Below are 19,326 nucleotides of genomic sequence, written 5' to 3'. Positions count from 1 at the left end.
AAAAAAACAATGATCAGTATGTGAGCCCTAGCCACACTTATATTGTTAGGTGTTATTAATTTTTACCACATTATTCTACCTTCATTAAGGTCATTAATAAATACTAGTAAGTGTTGCTGCATTCTAATTCACATATATGCATTTAAATTTTTTGTTTTCTATAATACAAAAGTTATTTATTTATTTATTTGCATTTGTATTTCACAATAGGGACCTAGGCTCTGCCAACTTTCACACCCTAATACCTGTAACCAAAACCTAGGATTTTCTTAAGCTATTAATATTAAATCAATGTATTGCACAATAGCATTATGGGTAGAATTCTGAGTCTTGGGTTTATAAACTATTCCTTTTTTAAGGAGACATTACTCTCTGTTTAATTTTTTTTTTTTTTTTTTTTTTTGAGACAGAGTTTCACTGTGTTGCCCGGGCTAGAGTGCCGTGGCGTCATCCTAGCTCACAGCAACCTCAAACTCCTGGGCTCAAGCGATCCTCCTGCCTCAGCCTCCCGAGTAGCTGGGACTATAGGCATGCGCCACCATACCTGGCTAATTTTTTCTATGTATTTTTAGTTGTCCAATTAATTTCTTTCTAATTTTAGTAGAGACAGGGTCTCGCTCTTGCTCAGGCTGGTTTCGAACTCCTAAGCTCAAACAATCCACCTGCCTCGGCCTCCCAGAGAGCTAGGATTACAAGCGTGAGCCACCGCGCCCGGCCCTCTCTGTTTAATTTATGACTGGAACAAATTCTACCAACATAAAGAAAGGGTAAATGTACTTCAGTAGGGGTGAGGTAATGAGGGCTAAATACATGATCAGGGAGGGGAGAATAGCTACAGGTTTTCCATGTCCAGGCTGAGCCAAAAAAAATTTGTCAGTTGGCCAATAAATCTTAGAAGACTAGAGGATTGATGGCATTTCAGGAGCTATTTAAATCATGGGAAAGGCCATTTGGCTACTTGAAGGGAAAGTATATTCCAGGCAGAATATACTGTTTTGGAAAAGGTTCAGAGGTGGAAATGGGATGTGCCTGCGGTGAACCTGAGGCAGGTGTGTCTTCACACATGAAGTGTAACCACAAAGTGATGAATGTGACTTCTTTCTATACAAACATATCAGAACTTTATATCTCAATAAATATTGTCCTCTTCAAAGTAGACATCTTGGGAAGCTATATTCTTAATATCCTCCTTTGAAACGTACCTTTGAAAATTCTCTTCTGGCATAGCCTTCAGATCCAAATGTGCAAACTATGTCCATTCAATTAGGACAGAAAGTAGAAAGAATTACAGGGATGTAGGAGGGGTTTGAAGCCTGGAATAAAAATCATGGCTTCTTAGCTATCACCTCTGATGATTACTTGGGAAGCTAGAGAGGTGTTCTCTATACCAATAAGGTCAATGGAGCCGTCTTACTGATTAAGGGTGGTGAGACTCAAATGGCTCATATTCCCCAGGTCTAACTCCCTCTTTTCTTTTTCATGTTTAACTTGAGTTCATGGTGGACCATCCTGCCAGAATTTATTTGCATATGGAGAACTTAATGGAATTATATGAAAATCTTTTATGCTTTCTACCCTTAATGAAATAGAGTCCATGTGACCAGATGAATTCCATCTATGTCTTAATGAATACAGATAAAAGCAAGAGACCTTTCAGAAGGAGCTGGTATGATGCAAACCTGAATAGACAGATGTCATTGGGTGATCCGAGATGCCTGAGGCAAACCGGGTCAGGACTGTTATCCTGGAAGCCCATTCAAAGAGGTTGGTAGGGTATATGGTGTTTGTTCTATCAGAAGCTTCTAGGAGATTAACAAGTATGAAAATAAGCAGCTGTTATTCAGATTTAACAATGAAAAAAATACATAGGAAAATTGTACGTAATCTGTGATGGAGGTTGAGGAAGGGATGAGGTGTATTCAAATGACATAGGACAGGGTCCAGATAAATGCTGAGGCTTGCGTATTTCACACTGTGAATGTAAACAGTGTTACCACAAGGACTTGAAGTTAAAAGGAGAAAAAGAGGTGGAGTTAAGGGTGCCAATGAGTCAAATATTAGATAATGTTAGTTTAAAAAGTAAGGATAAAGGATGATCCATAATATTTATTAAGCACCTATTATGTGTTAGGTTCTTTAAATATATTGCTTCAAAACAAGTCTGTGAACTAGAGGTTATTGTACCCATTTTAATGATGAAGAAACCGAGGCTCAGAGAGGTAAAGTAACTTGCCCAAAGACACACAGCTAGTAATTGGCAGAGCTAGAATTGAACATAAAGCTTACTGACTCCAAAGCTCCAAAGTTTATGCTCTTCATTAGTATGTTAAGCTACTCTTTATGGATGGATATATCTGAGCATGCACATGGAGAAGAAAAAGCTAGAAGAAAATAGTCCTTTAAAAAAGGCTAACAGTCAGAAGAAGGAAGACTTAAGCGTGTGAGCAGCAATGGGATCCCAGGGTGATGCTGCTAATGACAGGGAACAGAAGAGGAAGAATTAAGTAGTGTTTTAAACAGAGATTGTAAACTGGTGGCTTGTTGGCCAGATCCAGCCAGCACACATGTTTTGTTTGGCCTACACGATGTTTTTTTTTTTTTTTTTTTTTTAAGCATCAAGTTAGTTGCCAGTACTTAAAAAGAGAATTTTTCACATAAAAATCCTGGTTTCCAGCTTTTCTCCCCCAAAATCAGAAGTTCTGACAACACAGGGCCTGCAATCCTGCATGGCAAAAGCAGCTGGAGTCAAGTTGCATATACATTGTGTATTTGCTTTCTGGTTTCCCAGAGTCTCCACCACAATCTACACTTGGTCAGCTTCACTCATCAGGTTACCTGACAAGCTCCTGTAAACATTCCAATTTTTGACTGGTAGTTTAGATAATTATAGTGGATGGCTCTTTGTTGTCTTTGAAGAAAATACCATCTTCTTGGAGAGATGGCAAAGAAAGCAGGGCAAGACACTTTTTCTGAGGTGACTCAAGGTGCTGAAAGGTCTATATGGCTCATTTGACTAACGTTTGAAAGGAACTGGAACCATTTTGGTGTCAGCCATCAGCCTAGCTGAAGGTCGACATGTTCTTCTTTAGTTATTCAGCCATTTGGGCACAAGAATGGGGGTGCTGTGTTGTTTTCTAGTTTGTTTGTAATATAGGGTTGAACTGTTATCAGTTTTGGGTTGGCAAGTAGAGAGGACGGTGAAGACATCCAGTGTCTTAGGTAAGGTGTCTCAAGTATCTCAAGATACCAACAGTAGGGCCTGCCATCCATGGCAAAGGATCAGTGGTGGCTAGAGATATTGGTGTCTCTCTGAAATGGAGGCAGTAGCCTAGAAGTAATAAAGGTGTTAAGAGGAGAATTACCCAACTATGTTAGGTGTTGGGAGGGAATATGGAAAATAAAGCAGTGATCCAGCAAAATGCTTGTTTATTTATTTATTTTGGGGATAATATTAAAGAAATATAAATTTTCATTTTTTATTTCAATAGATTTAGGAGGTACAAGTGTTTTTTGTTACATAGATGAATTGTATCATGCTGAAGTCATGGCTTTCAGTGTACCCATCACCAGAATAGTGTACATTGTACCCGATAGGTAGGTTTTTATCCCTGATCCCCGCCCACAAAGTGAATTTACTAAGGGACCTGTATCTAGGACTATTAAAACTCAGTAATAAAAAGCAAACTAACTCAATTTGAAAATGGACTAATAATTTGCAAGAAATTTCTCCAAGGAAGATTTCCAAATGGCCAATAAGCACATGGAAAGATACTCAACATTGTTAGACATTGGGAAAATATAAAGCAAAACCACAATGACATACCACTTTACACTCACTAGGATGGCAATAATAAAAAAGACAGAGAATAATCAGTGTCACTGAGAATGTGGAGAAATTGGAATCTTCATTCTTTGCTGGTGGGAATGTATAATGATATAGCAGCTCGGAGAACAGTCTGGCAGTTCCTCAAAAGGTTATACATACAGCTAGCTACTATACAGCAATTCCATTCTTAGGTATATACTTATAGAAAATGAAAACAGACTTCCACATAAAAATGTGCACATGAAATTCACAGTAGCATTATTCATACTAGCCAAAAAGTAAAAACAATGCCAATGTCCATGAACAGACAAAAGGATAAATAAAATGTGGTATATTCATACAAGGAAATATTATTCAGCTATAAAGAGGAATAAAGTACTGATATATACTAGAACATGGATGATTCTTAAAAACATTATCTTAGGAGAAAGAAGCCAGACAAAGACATATTATATGGATTCATTTATATGAAATGCCCAGAATAGGCAAATCTGTCGAGATAGAAAGTACATTAGTGATTGCCCAAGGATTAGGAGAAAGATTTGGAGGGAATAAAGAGTGACTGCTAATGAATATGGGTTTTTAGGGGGTGATGAAAATGTTCTAAAATTATGTAGTGTTGATGGTTGCACATCTCTGTGAATATGCTAAAAGCCACTAAAGTGTACACTTCAAATGAATTAATTGCATAATAAGTAAATTATATCTCAGTAAAGCTATTAAAAATAAATTTATAGAAGACTTAAAAGCCTGCATTGTATTGTTTCCCAAACTTGGAAAAAAAGAGAGAAAAATTCAAGAGATTTCTATCCTTTATTGGGTTTTCCACTCTTCCTTAACTCCCAAAAAGGCCTTTAGGTCACTGACACTTAGGAATTTAGCATAAGTCTTAAAGTTAATGAAGAAGGCTGCTCAGCACAAAGGTTCCATTGAAATTGTGTGTCTGTCTGAAAGTCTCTCTGGCCTCAGTGTTCATTTGTATGTTTGTATATTTACCTCTTCCTCCAGGCCACTCTCAGTGTTCTGGTCTCTACCTGAGTGTGGTCGAAGAAGAATACCATTGAATACAAAAATAAATTAGCAAGCTGACTGACAAAGTAAAAAACCCAAGACTCCATGTAGAATTTTCAAAGTCTAGCTTTGGAAAGGATCTTAAAATGGAGGAGTATATTCTAGACAGAGGTAGATAGGTAGTTGACAACCCTTTATAGTAGCATGTCTAGAATGAAAGCAAATCCATAATTTCTTTTGATAGGTTGTCCAGGTAGTCTCCTTGCCTCATCTGGCAGTTTCTTCTATTGTGAAACCAAAATAGAGTGGGAAGCCTCAGAGAGTATCTGAAAAAAGAACTCTGGGTCTTTAAGACAAGACCTGATGGATCAAAAAAGGAAGTGTGGTGGAGAAAAGAATGGTTATCTTTTGGGGATGGGAGGGGCTAGTCATTACTTGAAGACCTTATAAACAGCTCTAAACATGCAGACAGCACTTCAGTTCTAAGACTACAAATAAATTACCCTAGCTATGATAAAAAGCTTTTCTATTGATGTGGCAAAAGTGATTTTAAAGTGGAAACTCACAGGCAATTCTTAGTTTTATCTAAGACTTCCCTTTCTCAATTTAAAACTCAATGATTTCCTTCTGTGGTTTTATCAATGGGCCAGAGATCTGATAAGATTGCTTCCTTCCTGCACTTGGAACTCTGCCATGGCACTTGGAAGACGTAATAGACTTGCCTTCCTGGCCTGGCTCAGAGCTCAGTGGAACAAAAGGTACATGAGATATGGGACCACAAAATGCAGAGGCAGGCCAACATGACTAGCCCAGGGTAGAGTGGAGTAGACTTTCACTGGAGTCCTCTACCTCCATCTCTGTGAATGTTGTTCATCCTGTAAATCACCTTGTTTTACCCGGTTAGTTAGTCCATAAGTTGAATAAAGAGCATAATTTGTGTCTTAGTCCATTCGTGCTGCTATGATAAAATTCTGTAAACTGAATAATTTATAAAGAACATAAATTTATTTCTCACACTTTTGGAGGCTGAGAATCCAAGAGCAAGGTGCCGACAGTTTTGGTATCTGTTGGAGAGCCCAATATCTACTTCCAAGATGGCATCTTGTTGCTTCATCCTCCAGAAGGGAGGAGTGCTGCAACCTCACATGGTGGAAGAGACAGAAGGGTCAAATAGGGACAAACTCCCTCTGTCATGCTCTTTTGTAAAGGCACCCAATCCCATACCTCTTAATATTGATTAAGTTTCAACATATGAAATTAGGGAACATTCAGACCATAGCTTTCTGCTCCTTGCCCCCAAATTTATGTCCCTTCACATGCAAAATGCATTTACTCCATCCCACTAGCCCAAAAGGCTTAACTCATGTTAGCATCAACTCAAAATCTAAAGTCCAGAGTCGCATCTAAATCAGATATGAGTGAGACTCAAAGGTGGGTTTCATCCTAAGGAAAATTCTCCCTGCAACTGTGAGTCTGTGAAATCAAACAAGTTATGTACTTCCAAAATACAATGGTGGGATAGGCGTAGGGCAGACATTCCCATTCCAAAAGGAAGAAATAAGCAAAAGTGGGTAAAAGATCCCAAGTAACTCCAAAACCCAACAAGGCAAATAACATTAAATCCTGATGCTTGAGAATAATCTTTGACTCCATGTGCTGCCTTCTGGACACACCGCGGAAGGGGTTGGATCCCCAAGCCTCAAGGAGACCCCATCCCCACAGGTTTGCTGGCACAAACCACACAGTAGCTCTCATGGGTTGGAGTCCAGCTCCCAGGCTGGAGTTGCACATGGCAGCTCTACAGTTCCAGGGTCTCTGGGGTAGCCCCACCCCGATGGATCCACTAAGCATTGCACTAGTTGAGGCTCTCTGTGGCAGCCCTGTTCCTATGGCTCTACTGGGCATTGTCCTAATGAGAACTCTCTGTGGCAGCCCCAATCCCACGAATGTGCTGGGCATTGCCCTTGGGGGCACTCTCTGTGGCATCCCTTGAAATCTAGGTAGAATTAGCCATGCCTCCATAGCTCATGTGTACCTGCAGAGTTAGCACCATGTGAATGTCATCAAGGCTTACCGCTAGTGCTTTCCAGGGTGGTGGCCCAAGCCCAAGCAGTAAGCCCACTTAAGCCACAGCTGGGATGGCCAAGGAGCACTGTGTCAGAATTTGGAGAACAAAGACTTGAGGTGGCCCTGGGCAGTACAACCTGAAGTCCCAAGGGCCTTTTAGACCTCTTCCTTGAAACCCTTCTCCTCTCAAGGGCCTGGCACTCCAGGGGGCCAGTGATGGGAGTGGCAACCTCAAAGATCTCCAAAATGCCTTTGGGGTCATTCTTTCATTGTCTTGATGAAAGCACCTGGCTTCCTTTTCTTCATACTAATATCCTTATCAAAAGGTAGCTGGGCCACCCCTTGGTTTTCTCTCCTAAGTACTTTTTTAAATTCTTCACATGGCCAGGTAAGGATTTTCCAAATCTTCATGTTTTGCATCCCTTTTACTTATAAATTCTGTGTTTAAATTGTTTCTCTCTTCTTGCATTTTAGTATAAGTGGTTAAGAGAAGCTGTGTAGTGCCCTCAACACTGCTGCTTAGAGATTTCTTCTGCCAAATATCATAGTTCATTGCTCTTAAGTTCATCCTTCTACAACATTCTAGGGCACAGACACAATTCAACCAAGTTCTTTGTCACTTTATAACAAGGATGGCCTTTTCCAGTTTTCAATACATTGTTTCTCATCTCTGTCTGAGACCTCATCAGAATGGCCTTTACTGTCCATATTTCTACCAACATTTTGCTCGTGACCACTAAGACTTAGGCTTTCTCTATAGCTGTCCTATTCTTCTGAGTCCTCACCAGAATTGCCCTTTATGCTCTGTTCACAGCAATCTAGGCTTTTTCTAGCATGTACTTCAAAACTGTTCCAGTGTTTACCCATTACCCAGTTTCAAAGCTGTTTCCATATTTTCAGGTATTTCCTACAGCAATACCTCCAATTCTCTGGCGCCAATTTCTGTCTTAGTCCGTTTGTGCTGCTATAGTAAAATACCTGAAACTGGGTAATTTATAAACAACATAAATTTATTACTTACAGTTTTGGAGGCTAGAAGTCGAAGAACAAGGCATTGGCAGATTTGGTGTCTGGTGAGTGCCCAGTGTCCACTTCCAAAATGGTGCCTTGTTGCTGCATTCTCTGGAGGGGAGGAGTGCTGTGTCCTCACATGGGAGAAGGCAGGACAAAAAGGATGAACTCCCTCTGTCAAGCTTTTTTATAAGGGCACCTAATCCCATTCATGAGGATGGAACCCTCATGATTCAATCATCTTTCAAAGGCCACACTTCCCAACACTGTTGCATTGGGGATTAAGTTTCAACATGAATTTTGAAGGGGACAAAAACATTGAAACCATAGCACCTGGGTTTCTCAAATTTTAATGTGTATTTGAATTGCTTATGGATCTTGTTAAAATGCAGAAAGGACACTGTGTCCTTACATGGCAGAAGAGCAAGAGAGCCTAAGCTAGTTCCCTCCAGTTCTTTTACAAGGCACTAATCTATTCATGAGGGCTCTTACCTCATGACTTAATCACTTCCCAAAAGGCCCATCTCTTAATACCACCACAATGAGGATTAAGTTTCAACACATGAACGTGGGGAGACATTCGGACCATAGCAGTTTGGAAGTAACCATGGGTTATGCATGATTATGGGGAGGAACCCAGGGCCCAAGAGAATCTATCTTTTCTGCTGTTGGCATCCTCATGAATATATCTGCAGAAAAGTTATTCAGCTGAACAAATGCCATGGCATGAGATAGTCATTGCATGCAGCTTCTGAAGGTAAGAACTCTTGAGAGTTTGAATAATAAGGTAGGAAGTAAGACTTACTTCCATTGGCTGTGCTTGCCTCTGTCCCCTAAGCAACGTAAGAAAATCACAGGGCAAACTTTCAGCTTTGGCAAATACCCGCTGGTGACCTGATAATGTTATCCTTATCCCCAAGATTAGCCTTTACCAGAAGCAGTAAAGACAGGTCTCCTCTTCCAAAATTTTTCTTATCTATAGTCAGACTTGTTATTCTTTCATCTGAGGGCTATTTTGGAGGGGTTAACCCCTTTGAAAATGCAATGATACAAGCGGCACATTAAGCCATATTTAACACCTTTGAGAGAGTTCATTTGCTGTACAGAAAAAGGAACAGCAGGTTCCTGAAGGACTAGGATAATGGAATGTGGTAGGGAAATATTGAGCAGGAGGCTTGCCAAAGGGAATTAAGATCAAGGAGGATGATGGTGCTAAAAGGACAGAAAAAAGGTCAGATGTGGTGGCTCATGCCTGTAATCCTATCAGTCAAGAAGGCCAAGGCAGGAGGATAGCTTGAGGTCAGGAGTTCGAGACCAGCCTCAGCAAGCATGAGACCCCGTCTCTACTTAAAAATAGAAATAAATTAGCTGGGCAACTAAAATAGAAAAAAAAATTAGCCAGGCACGGTGACACATGCCTGTAGTCTCAGCTACTCAGGAGGCTGAGGCAGGAGGATCACTTGAGCCCAGGAGTTTGAGGTTGCTGTGAGCTAGGCTGACACCATAGCACTCTAGCCCGGGCAACAGAGTGAGACTCTGTCTCAAAAAAAAAAAAAAAAAAAAAGACAGAAAAAAGGTGCCAAAGACAGTCAGCCCTAATGTATTTAATAGTAGTACTTGAACTCAGAGGAGAATCTCTAAAAATGGACCCTTATGCCTTTCTAGCTCACCCCAAAGAGCTGAGTGATATTGACTACAGAGAATAGCATGGCAACAAGAGATCTGGCAACAAAGAAAATCTACTTACAATGTGACATCTTCACCAGCCACTAAAAGTTAGATAGTGGCTTTTAAGCAAAAAGGGATTTGACATGTTTTGCTGTTTGCAGATATGTGATTTTTAGATATCCTGATGATGGTTGTGGAGAGAGAGTAGGGTAGAGGGAATAAGAATAAAGATGCAGTGTGACTGGGGAGTGAAGGGTGGGGGAGATGGCAAGTTCCAAGGTATATAAGGCCTTCGGCTGGGGCCCTCTGAGAAATGCTTGTTTGTTTCCTTTCCTCTGTTGTCCTTCCCTTCTTTCTCTCCCCATCTTTGTCTCCTCTTTAGCTCCTATTCTTGTAGGACTTCCTACTTCTCTCTGAATTCTCCCCTGCCTAGATTTCAAGGATGCCAGTGGTCCTCTTTAATCTGGTGTTGCCTCTGGCCCCATCCTAGTTCCAACTGATGTCCCTTGGGATCCAAAAGGCTGTTGGTAGACATTGTTTCCACAAACAAGTCCCATATTGGGTCCAAAGTCTATATAAACAGTGTTAATGACAGCTCATCATTAATGCTGAGCAGCTGAATGCTTTGTTTTTCCAGAGATACACAGGGTGCGGTGGTAGCTGATCACTGTCTTGGGATCTGGTCCTAGTGGAGTTGGAGGAACAATTTGTATGGCTCTGGGTGACCTGTTAGAATTTCTCTGCTTATGCTTGGTGTCCAGACTGTTTCCTTTCACCTCCACTGGTGTTCTATGAGGACTTCTCCAGCATAGGATGCACCTTTCATAGCAACCCTAACAAAGAGGATGGGAGCACAGAAGAAATCTCATTTTACCTGGCAGCCCCTTCCTTCTCCTCAGCATCAGCGTCTTCCTTCCATTCCCTATAAGCCTAGACCAAGAGAATGTGGGCACCCAAGGCCTGTCCTAGAGAATTCAGAGCCCAGACCCTTGTGGGGAGTGAACTGGAACAAGAAGTCATACTGGGAACTCAACCCTCTCAATGTACCAAATTGTTTTTGTATGTATAAGAAGGGTAGGAGTGGCTGTGAGTTGAGGGAGAGAGGAGAAAGAAGACAGACTTCTGTCCCAATTGCATGTGCTGGCTGGTGTGGAGTAGTGGTGGGGTGGTGTTTTTGCACCAAGAGTACCTCCTTGTGGATTATGGGACATTAGGGGAGCCATACCATCCTTTGTACCTGTTCCTGTCTCTAGCCTCTTTTCTCTCCTCCTAGAGATTGAAGTAATAGGCAGAAAACAATTTGCCATAGATGTTTCAAAAGTCAGGCATTTCCCTGAGACTCAGAGGTGCCCTGGGTCTTCAAGGCTTGGTTGACTTCTTTCATCGAAGAGTTCTGCTTCTGCTGAAACTCACATCTAGCAGGAGTAGGAGAAAGGGGCCAGAGAATCTATTGGCCCCACTGAAGTGATAAAGAGGCAGTAGAAGTCAGCACATGCAGTTAGAGTAGGAGACCCTTGTGTGAGTTTTCCAGAAAGTTTAGTGGTCTCCAAATTCTACATGTGCATTTTAACTTCCTGTAAGGCAGCACCCAGAGTAGGTGCTCAGGAAAGGCTTACTGAATTGAAAGGGAAAAGGAAGTCACATTCTTTGAAAACCATTGTCTAGTTTCCACTCAGCCCATACAGAATTCTTGGATAGAGGGGCTAGGAATATACATCTGTATTGATCTTCAGGACTTCTCAAATCACACTGTATCTGGACTACAGCTATGATACATGCAGGGAGAAAATTCTATGTAAACAAAAGCAAGCACCGTCTATAACATGTAGTAAATCCTAAATGACCAGTGGAGTGTTTAGGATCTAGAGAGGTGAAGTGACTTGTTGAGCTTCCATAGTAGGATGAGGAGGAAGATGAGAATATAATTCAAGTTATTTAACTCCTGTTTCTCTACTTTTATTCCCCTGACTATAGCTGTGAGAAATGAAGTTACATTTCAGCTCTAAAGATGGTCAGGACCGTTAGCAGGAATAGGGAAGTAGCATTATGGTTACTCATCACATGCAAAATTCTCCCTCACACCACCACCTCCCCAACTAAGGACATCATATAGAGTTATAACAATGCTAATTATAGTAATACTTTGCATATGTTCATGATTAAGATCCCACAACATCTCATCTCTTAAGTGTTTCCATGGCACATTTCCCTTTGAATACAAGTATCTTTTTCATTTTATGAAATGCTAACTACTACAATGGTTCCTTTTGCACATTCATTTTTTTCTTGAAAACAAAAATTTTTTAAAAGCTTGCATTCATTAATTTATAGAAGCATGCTTTACTTTTAATGACATTGTATCCAAGATGTTGCTCGTCAAGCCTTAATTATGTTCCTGGTTTCTGTTCCTCCTCCCTTTTTTCTGTCTTTTTTTTTTTCTGTCTTGTAATTACAAATAGTGTAATGTTCAACTTGACTGGCTTGCATTTAGGACTCTCCCAAAAGGCCCTAGCAGAGGACCTGGGGATGAGCCAGTATTTCACAAGTTTGGTTTGGACATGTACCCCAGAGGTTTCCCAAGTGTCCAGCCTGCCAAGTTAGCCTAGCAATCTCCCAAGAATCACTTCTCCCACTGTGCTCTGCCCCTTGGACGTCCAGGGGATCTATTCAATTGGGTCCTTGTCTTCTAAGAGGCCCAGGTATGCTGGTATCTGAGGCGTAGCAAAACAAACCCAGTAGGGGATAGGGAGCTGCCTAGGTTACCACCATCAGAAGAGCGGTTCCCCTCATCCATCTCTCATCACAATTCCCAGAAAACATTAAGCACTTGGTTGCAGAGGAAAAAACACATTCCCTGGGCTCCTGGGGCTTCTGTTCTGTGAGAGCCAGGGACACGCTCAACCAACAGACATACAAACATGAACAAATGACTGGGAAATGCCAAAATGGACAGCATTGAATGGTAGTGGTGGAGTGTGTGTGTGTGTGTGTGTGTGTGTGTGTGTGTGTGTGCATGTATGTTTTAAAGCTACATAAATTGGGATAGTTTTTCTAGGCCTTCTGTTTTATCCAGACAATTTGGGACAAGGCTGGCCATATCTCAATGGGACTCTTAGTCAGGTTCATGTCTGTATGCTTCTTCACTCCCCATCTCCTTTTAAAAAGGAAAAGAACACGGACTTGGGGGGAGGGGAACCAAGGGCAACACACGTAACCTAAACATCTGTACCCCATAATATGCTGAAATAAAAAAAAAATATTAGCAACATTGAACAAAAAAAAAAAAAAAAAGAAAAGAAAATCCTGTAGTAAAGTTATATGCAGCCATATTTTTCATTTTATTTGGTAGAGCAAAGGTGTAACCATTCTACACGTGCTGTCCCTTCTTTCCTGCCTTTCTTCTGTGTCTTTCTCCTTCCAGTGTCATTTTCAGCGCATTCTTCCTAACTTCTCTCTTCCTTTCTTAACCCCTAAAAACATCTTTCTGGAGGAGATGATAGATGGAGAGGAGGAGAGGAAGGTAAGAAAGAGAGCCAGAGGGGAGTGGGGGGAGGAGAGAGAGAGAGACAGAGAAAGAGACAGAGAGAGAGAAAGAGAGAAAGAAAGAAACAGGGCAAAGATGAGAGACTCCTGTGGAAGGGCAGGCATTTCTCTACGTCCTAGCATATAGCCTCTCTGGCTTCCCTTCACCTTCAGAGAAACTAATAACATACAATGAATGGTACACCATGCGATGTACCATGAAAGGTACCATACAATGAATACTTAATATGTGCAAGTGATTTCAATACATCATCTCATTTACTTCTTATGACTCTGCAAGATGGCACCATTGCTCCGATTTTGCAGATGAGAAAACTAGTAAAGTTCAGCAAAGGTAATAATCAAGTGGAGCCAGACCACTGGGGTTTGAATCCTGGCTCTGCTATCTATTAGCTAAGTGAGACTGGGCATATTGCTTCTCTCTTTGTGTCCCAGCTATCACAATTACTCTACTTTAGAAAGTCACATAGCCTGTGTCACCCTTGGCAAGAGTTAGTACATTACTCTCCTGTTAAACTCCTAGGTACCAACTTGCTGATAGGAGGGAACCAACCCAGATGTACCCCAGGACTCTCCTTCACTTTACATTTGGTTCATGCATTTAGCCATAGATCTTTGGAAGACTTGGTTGGTGGGAATTCTAGGCCACTCATTCATTACAAAATTAAACAAACAAAAAAGCCCCACTCACTTGGTGTAGACCACGCGAGGTGCTGAGGAGACAGTAGTGCACAATAATACATGGCTCCTGTTCTCATGGACTTTTCATTCTGATGGTGGAGGCAGACATTAATCATATTATCACACAAATAAATGCAAATTTTCAATGACAGCAGGTGCTACAATGGATCCAATGGACAGGATCATGGTACTAAGAATGAGGGAGACATGGAAAACTCCCTTAAAGAAGTGATGATGCCTATCAGGCACAATGCACGCTATCTGGTGGATGGGTACGCTTATAACTTTGACTCAGATGGTACAAAAGCAATTTCTATAACCAAAACATTTGTACCTCTGTAATATTCTGAAATAAAAAAAGAAGAAGTGATGATGGAGGTAAGATGTAGAGAAAGATAGGGAGTTAATTCTCAAGGAGAGAGAAAGAACTTGCCAGTAAAGAAATAGCTTGCACTTTGTAGTAGGAGAGAGTAGGGCAGATATGAAGAACAGAAGGGAGGTGAGTATGGCCAAAATGCAAGGAATGGGCAGTATGGAGAAGGTGTGGTCAATATGTCAGACTAACGGGCATCTTTTTGAGCACATAAGCACGTGTGGCACCTTTCCATCATAATATATAAACACGGCGATGGTTCATCAAAGATTTTCCAGAGCAGTCATGAATTCAAATATTCTACTGTGTTGTTGTCATAAGCACATTTGTAGTATCAGTTCACATGTTACAATTTATAGTTGAGAGAATATGGTAGCTGTATGCATTCTCAGGTCCCTGGGTCATGTCTATTTTGCGGAATGAATAGGTGAGCCACAGGAAGTTGCTAAATAATGAAAGGGAACTAGAGTTCAGTATACCATGAAGGAGGCATTTACACTAGGTGGGAGCACTGTCTAGACATCTGTCTCATTGATTTCTCATCACTTTCTGATACCCCTCTCTGTTCCCCCAACCCTCCACTTCCTTGAGGACTGGAGCATTAGTCAGGTGGGCTGGTACCAGGGTAGGGTTTCTCAGGGTGGGAGCTTAAATTGGTCAGGGTAGTGACCCACAACTTTAAGGAGCAGGAAGAGCCAGAGGATGAGGGCAAGCCCGTTATTAGAGAGCACTGAGAGGGTCAAAAGCTGAGTGTGGCAAGCCTAAGGGGTGAATGCAGGGCCACAAACAGGAGACAGTTCCAAGAGGTCGGGAGCCAGGCATGCAAAGGAACAGAGAAGGAAGTGAAGAGCAAGAGTAGGAGTGAAGTGACAAGGCTCAAGGCAGTTGCCTCAAATGAGACCCTGAGGGCTAGGACTTGTTTTCTTTGGCTGCCTGCTGCATAGTGTGTGGGTGAATTGGCCCAGTGTAATGGCCCGGGGCTGGGACTTCCCGGGTTTTCCCAGTGAGAAGTTGTGACTTGCTTGAGAGCATTCCTGAGGTGGGAGGCTGATTCTCACCAGTACTCTGCCAATCCACAGTCTTCCTCTTATACCAGCTCCTGCAACTGGCCACCACGGAGCTGAGAGTTTCAGCACCTGCTCTTCTCCAGCCTCCAGTTGGCATGGGGCCATAGAGAAGGATACAGGTAGGCTGGGCTTAACCAAGAGTGCTGGAAGCCACCTACCCACTGTGTGCGCAGGGTTAGTAGGAAAGAGCAGACAAAGATTTTCACAATTTCTCGAACTGTAAATAGGCCCAGCAAGGTCTTCAAGGACTTAGTGGGGCAGATATGATGTAAGTTAGGAGGCAATAGTATACAGGGATTAGAAGTGTGGGATTTAAAAGAATACAGAACCAAATTAAGATTCCCAGCTCTGCCATGTTGTGGCTGTGTAATCCCAAGCGAGTCACTCAACCTTTCTGTGCCTTAGTTTCCACAGTCAGAAAATAAGGATAATGATATTTGTCACATAAGATTTTTGGAAAGTTTAAGTGAAAGAATGCATGTAAATCACTTTTAGCAATGTGCCTGGCATACAGGAAATTTTTAATAAGTACTAGCGGTTATTTTATTGGGAAGAAAACTGGATAGAATCTACCATTTGAATTGTCTCCCCAAGTGCTTGGAATCTACAAGGGTTGAGATGGTGCGTAGTAATGCAGAAAAGTGGCAAGGATGGAAATTGTCATTGTAATGGTTGGGTTAAGGGCGCATTCTAGATGTAGGAAACTCCTGAATGGGAACTCAGCAGTGGTAAACTGGAAGAAGCAGTCATATTGTTGCACAACATGTACTAGCAGAGGTATAATTTGATGGCTCTTGGCAAGTGGCCCAGGGTTGGCTCATTGAGAGGTAGGTCTGGGACTTGGCTGGGCAGGGGATAGCTGGAACAGCCAAGAACACGCAGAACCAGAGGGAGAATGCAAATCTTTGCCTAGGAAGCACTGAGGATCCAAATGAGGAGACTTGAGATGATCGAGTCTGTGAGATCAGTGCAAAGACAGATACAGAATGCATAGCCAAGGTCAGGAAGCAAGTACCTCTGGGGACCAGTCCAGAGGCAATGAGGAGCCAGAGCAGCAGCAAAGTGAGTGAGTTCAAGGTGATTGCTGTCAAAGGGGCCCTGAGGGCTGGTATTTGGCTTTATTGGCTGCCAGCTGAGTAGTATGTGGGTGGGTTGGCTTGGGTTGGTTGGTATGGGCTGGGGCAGACAGTAATAACAATCTTGGCAGGTGGATAAATTTCCATTTTGCAGGGGAGGAAACTAAGAATGAAAAACATCAAGCAATTTGTCTTACGTCTCACAATGTATCACTAGCAAAGATGGGGAGGTGGGGATGATCTCTAAGAGGACATCTGAGGTAAAATGAACAGCAAAGCAAAGTTTCTCTATGGCAAAGGTGACATGAGGGCAGGAGCAACAAGTACAAGACAATGTTGACAGTTGTTTTTCTGAGACTGTGTAGATTAAAATTGCCACATCATAAGGATGCTGTATGATTTAGAGCTTAAGGAGTGCTTTCTGGATCCAGACTGCTTAGGTTCAAAATCAAGCTCTGTCACTTATCAACTGTATGACCCAGAGCAAGCTACTTAACCTCTCAGTGCCACAGTTTTCTCAGCTGTAAAAATGAGCAAATAATACTACCTACCTCTTAGGATTTTGTGGGATTTAATTAGTTAATATAAGTAAAGCACTTAGAAAAGTGCCTGGCTCATAATAGGCACTATCTAAGTTTTAGCAACTAATAACAATAATAATTAGGTGTATTGCAAGGATCAATTTAGACAATGCATATAAAACACTTAGCATAATGCCTGCAGCCTTCACATAGTAAGTGCTCAATAGATGAATTGCTATTATTGTATATATAAATACTCCACAGCAGCGGTTCCCAATCTTTTTGGCACCAGGGACTGTATTCATGTAAGACAATTTTTCCGTGGGGTGGGGATGGTTTCAGGATAATTCAAGTGCCTTATGTTTATTGTGCACTTTATTTCTATTATTATTACATTGTAACTTATAATGAAATAATTATACAACTCACCATAGGTTGGGGACCCCTGCTCTACAGCAAGTACGATGATGTAAGCGTTGGTCTCAGGAGGAGTGAACCAGCCTCAGAAAATCCACACACTAGATAAGCTTTGTTCTAGAAATCCGAGAAGGATCCATTCCTCTTCTGCAAACACCACCTCTTCTTTGTCATACGTCTTTTTAATTACAAAATACATGGACTGTCCTAGGAGGCACAGTGCTCCCATCATTGCAGACACTAAAGCACAAGCTGGCTAACTTCTAGGCAGAGTCGCTGCACAGGTTGACAGACAATAATAATAATAGCTAACAGTAATATAGGTACTCTTAGTACTCCCATTTTATAGATAAGAAAACTGAGGCACAGAGCAGCCAAGCCCTTTGCCCAAGATCACATAGCCAGTAAGTGGCAGAGGTCCCTTTCAACGCCCCCCCTTTCAACCATCCTCCATGAGACATAGCAGATTTAGTCCCTAACACTGTAATATGGATAAGATTATTGGCTCCCTTTTCTTCTTGCCAGGATGAAGGGAAATGACAGTGACAGCTGTAGGATTTAAAGGAGGAAAAATATTATATAAAGGAAGACAATGGGGCTAGTGGAACCTCTAAAGATACACTTTCTCACCTCCCATTTTGTGGGGAGCAGCCTCAGTACCTTGAGCCTAACCTCATGAGGTATGAATTGCCTGAGTTCTCTCTCCCAGGAGTCCTCAGGGTATCCGTGGATCAGAGCTGGCCCAGAATTGCTCACCGGAGACTCCTGTGTCCACACAAAATTGTTCTGCCTGTTCTAGGTCTGCAGGGAGCTAACTCACATTTTGCTTACCACAATGGGTTCTCTTTCAGTCATCAGTTTGATCTCTTGCCACAGCTATGTTCAGGGAGAACGGGAAGGGGAAGAGAGGGATTCCTGGCCTAGGGATGGTTCAGAGACAGAAGTGAGCAAGTCACATTTTCTCACTGAGGAAACAAAGTGGATGGAACAGAGTTCAAGTCAGATAGTAGCAAGAACTCAAGGAAGTTCAATAAGGAGGAGGTGGCTCGAGAGGGCTTTGACACATAAGAAGTTTGGACTTTCTGTGAAAGGCAATTGAGTATCTGAGCAGGATAATGACATCCAAATACCCTAGGAAAATTGTGGCTGACCTATGTACACTGCATTGGAAGGAGGTGAGACGGAGGTTAAAGGACCTTGGAGATAGGGAGCTCTCTGAGAGGCTGTGCAATAGCCCAACCTGAAGGGAACTGGATGGTAAGAGGATAGATGCCACAGAAAAAGAACTGGAATGAAGGGATAAGAAAAGAAGTGGTTGACACCAAGGAAGCCTGCTGTTTTATTTAATAATATCTTTACTCAGGATGTGTCCTCTGCTATGAAGTCACTTCTTAACTTTCTTTATCTGTCTCACTGTCTTCCTTCTAGACTTAATCCATCCTCCACAAAGGTTTCCCTGGTCTCCCAGACTGGATGAAAATGATGGTTTTCATGTATCTGTTTTCTCTACTAGATTTAGAGCTCCTTGAGGATAATATCTATGTCATTGAGGATAATTTCTTTCTTTCTTTCTTTTTCTTTCTTTCTTTCATTCTTTATTTCACCAAATATTTTTTGAATACTTACTATGGTCCAAGGAAATCAAGAAAGAACTTGGGACAGACATGCCACCTGATTCTAGCTGCACTGAGCTTGGAAATTGATTGGATGTCTTATTATGTGGTTATCTTAGTGACTACCAGAGAAAATTAAATCTGGTGTCACCAGCATAGAGGGTGTGGTATAATAAAAAAATATATTTGGAATTGGAATTTCCTGGGTGATAGGATTGTCTTTGTTACACTAATGAGGTTACTCATAGTGGCTGGAACTAGATAGCTTCAGGATGGCGGTTGGTTGCCAGAAAACCAGCTTTGTGATTAGAGGATTGGGACTGAAAGAGGAAACCTTCAGGGTGGCTGGAGATCAATTTCAATCACTTGGCTGATGATTTAATCAGTCATGCCTACATAATGAAACCCCATATAAAAATCCTGGAATTGTGAGACTCGGAGACCTTCAAGGT

This window comes from Propithecus coquereli, unplaced genomic scaffold (assembly GCF_000956105.1).
Source record: "Propithecus coquereli isolate 6110/MARCELLA unplaced genomic scaffold, Pcoq_1.0 Scaffold104, whole genome shotgun sequence".
Lineage (NCBI taxonomy): Eukaryota > Metazoa > Chordata > Mammalia > Primates > Indriidae > Propithecus > Propithecus coquereli.
This window is presented reverse-complemented; position numbering follows the sequence as displayed.